The sequence below is a fragment of the Octopus bimaculoides genome, chromosome 5, assembly GCF_001194135.2.
Source record: "Octopus bimaculoides isolate UCB-OBI-ISO-001 chromosome 5, ASM119413v2, whole genome shotgun sequence".
NCBI classification, from domain to species: Eukaryota; Metazoa; Mollusca; class Cephalopoda; order Octopoda; family Octopodidae; genus Octopus; species Octopus bimaculoides.
In genome coordinates, this window is record NC_068985.1 from 58,530,240 (window position 1) to 58,534,257 (window position 4,018).

At 34.1% G+C, this 4,018-nt stretch overlaps 1 protein-coding gene across 3 annotated transcripts in view; it reads left to right on the forward strand.

Moving 5' to 3' along the window:
- The window catches only part of LOC106868231 (D(2) dopamine receptor), a 1,504,014-nt gene that overhangs the window by 1,072,693 nt on the left and 427,303 nt on the right, over positions 1-4,018 (forward strand). The gene's annotated exons all lie outside the window — the stretch shown is intronic.

Sequence of the window (4,018 nt, forward strand, 5' to 3'; positions counted from 1 at the left end):
GAAGTCTACAAAATAGAAAGCAAGTCCTATCAGTGAACTCAGGGGGACCAAAAAAGGAGCAAATATTTGGCCACATGTGGACATGATCCGAAACGTTCAGTCTTTGAATTTAGACATGTGGTGGGGTCTAAGCTGCCTTTCCAGATGTGCCATCTTTCCATATCACATAGCCCGCACCTTCCGCTGCCGCTGGTGTAAGGCATACACTTGGCTAAGATCTTCCAATGAATGTCGTAACTGACATCTTTATCTTTTAAAAACCATATATGACTGGATAATTTGGTCGTTTTTCTTTTGTCCCAGTGCCTGAAACTCAAAGTGTGATTATTGAATCTGGCCTTGAAATTACCCTCCTTCAGGCCCACGTATTTCTTCGTGGAAACTGTGTCCATAGTGGATACAGAGTCCACGGAGGCCTCATAAATGATGGTTTCGGACATGCAAGCTCCATTTAGCGGGCACAAGTTTTTACCTCTGCATGAACAGCTGGCTTCATATTGTGGCTTTTGTGTGTTGTGTGCGATTATGTGCTTAAAATTAGCAGTTGAGCTGAAACTGATTTTTAAGTTATGTCTGTTGAAGATCTTTCTATAATTATGATTAACTGGAAAGTGTCTGTATATCAATGCCAAGAAATATCTGCCTATATTAAAGATCACTTCGGGTGAGTAGGAAGGCGTGAACCAGATGGTTTTCCTATTCCTATGCTTTCTTCTCCTTGTTACTGGACTGGTGGCAGGTGTATAGGTTATTTCCTCGTTAAAACCACTATCTTATAGAGCCTAATTATATACTGGGGCAACGCTATTAAAAATGTCCCTATCAGAGGAGAGGCTAGAGATTCTTTTACTTATGTTTTTAACTAAGTATTTAAATACTATTGGGGGATGGCAGGAACCCACATTGATGTAACTAAGTCTATCGTTGGGCTTCCTATAAGGTTTATAAATATTCTTATTTAGATCTCGGGACACATCTAGGTAGTTGACAACCGTCAGGTTGGTATCTGTAGTTATGCTAAGATCGAAGGTTTTCATCAAATGAATAATATCCTTCGTGAACCGATCCTGTGCTGGTCCATTGCTATTAGTGGTTAAAGCTAGGGCATCATCTTTGTAAATTGCGAAGTGTACGTCAGGAAAAGTCTTGCACAACGTATCTAGTAGGAATAATCCAATAAGATAGCATATGCCTGCTTCATCACGTGACCCCATGCTTACATCGAAAGTACCCTCTGTATCGGTAGCCTTGACCCACTCTGCGTTCTCGTTGAAGAGTAAAGTCTTTCTAGCATGGACGATTATATCTTCATCTTGTGTACTGATTTCTATAAATCCGCTTGGGAAAGTAAGGACTTTATGTAACAGTTCTTTGGAGATAGAAGCATAAAAATCGACAATATCGAACTGCGTGAATCTCGCATTTGTCTTATTCTTAATAGCTTTAAACCAGTCGACGACTTCTATACTATTAGACCATTGTACTAACCTAGTGACATTCCTGACTTTCGCATTGATTTTCCCTAAAATTTCTTTACTAATAATGCCAAGTTCTGATTTAGCTGGGTTAATAAGACTACACTTATGATTAGATAGGAAGTTCCTTTCATGGTCTTTGATTGTTATAAAGGCATCTTTTGGGGGGAGGACCTCTATTTCTTTTTAAATCTAATTTGAGTCTGGCGGTGATATTGCAAACTTCTTTATTAATATCGTTATATGTCTGTGGTCTAGCCTTGGTGTAATTGTTGATGATGCTGTTATGTAGGAGTCGTTATGTAGTGCTATCCTCTACTAAGTATAAGTTCTTCGTTTTATCGGAAATAATAATAATAATAATGATAATAATAATAATAATAATAATAATAATAATAATAATAATAATAATAATAATAATCAAAGATCAAAACCGCTGACAAATGGTATAAACACCATCCTGAAGCTGTGACTGAGGGAGAAAATGTGTCGATTCTCTGGGACTTCCCCGTACATACCGACAAAACTACAAAAGATAATAAACCGGATATTATTATGCAAGATAAGACAAATAAGATGTGTTTTTAATTGACATGAGTATTCCTTGCGATCATAATATAGCGGCGAAAGAATTTGACAAGATCAGTAAATATAAAAACTTGCTAATAGAAATTGAAAAATTGTGGCATCTCAAGGTGAATACCGTATCAGTGATTGTAGGATCTCTAGGAATGATAAAAAAAAAAGGTACTGAAACCTATTTGAAAATGATACCAGGCTTACCATCCCTACAGGAAGTGCAAAAAGTCGTGTTAATTGGAACGATTCATGTAATGAGAAGAGCATTATTGCTGTGAAAACAGCATCCATTCATGAATTTATTTATTTATTTATTTTTTTAATACATATTTTATCTGTGAATTTGTGTGTGTAAACTGGGAATGCATACAATGAGCTTCTCTGCCCTAGGTGTACGGAAAACACTCAGCTAGAAATTGGATAAAATTTGAAGAAAGAAGAAAAAAAACGACATAATAATAATAATAATAATAATAATAATAATAATAATAATAATAATAACATCGGAAAAATACCTTACGAATGAGAACACAGGTTCGAAATTCCCCTCAGACCCGAAACGTTGTGTTGCACCAAACAAGATGACAAATATCCGTGAAATGTAAATAATGTACATAATTCCTCGTCTCTCAAATATAGAACTGAACAATAAAATACATTAAACGCTTTTAGGTGTCAACAAAAAATTCAGTGTTGACTATAACTGCTATAGAAAATCTATAGAAATGACCTTAACAAGCAATGTAATAGCACTGGTAACACATTAGAACACGATATTGACTTATAAAAGCGTTTGATATATTTTGTAGCGTACTATAGTTGCATAACAACATACGGTGTCCCTACAGGTCATTAAAATACACAGACACACACACACATATATATATATTGACAGTTTAGTAGTATTGTACTATATTAAGAATTAGATACGATAAGGTTTTTAAAAATATGTAAAATAAACTCGTATGGCTGTCATGAACTTCACCGAATATTTAAACTTGTATTACTGTCTATCTATATGAAACTCACTTCTATTTGTAAGAACAGTTGATAATTTAAGCATTTTTTTCTGAATTTTCCCTTGTAAATTTAACCTCTCCTAAACCCTATCCCTTATTTATTTTATTTATTATTTTACCATTCATAAACAAGAAATTCTCCAAGCCGCTTTGGTGTTTTGATAAATCTGATACAAAATTGAAAAACGTGTTGAGATTCAGATGCATCTTCAAACCCACAGACAGATTCACCAATATTATTTTTAGCATGGAAATACTCTTGTTTACTTCATATGTGTGTGTGTGTGTGTGTGTGTGTGTGTGTGTGTGTGTGTGCGTGCGTGTGTGTATGTGCATGCGCGCGGGTGCATTTGTATATATACAGGCATATGCAGGTATACATACATGATTTTGCCGCGTGTATGTTTGCCTGCGTGTACGTGTATATGTATCGGTTAGTATTTAGATGTTGGTAGTTACAATGCGTTATATATAACATAAAGAATAATAAACGTGAATTTCGAGTAGTAATTTGGAAGTTATTTGCAAGTTCCTTTTATGAATGAGAGAAAGAAACTAAAAGAAGTAGAGACTGATTCCTCAGAAGGGAAATAGAGAGAGAGATGGAGATGGAAATCATATTTAGTAATAAATTGGAAATATTTTCCTGTAGACATATCACTTAATTAAAACAGAGCAGCAACAATAGAAATAGATAAGAAAATACAATTATTTACTTCAAAACTTTAATGAAATATTATAGATTTTATATTCTGTTATTTACAAATTAAATTTAATCGCATAGATTATACGTATTAAGGTTTGAATTTCAGTAATTAAAATGAAACTTCTAAGTAAATGTAATAATATAATATTATTAGAACACCATTACATTAAAATAACTTTTTCCAGAAATATGACTGAAAGCCATGTCTCTATTTTCACACATAAACTCACATGCATATA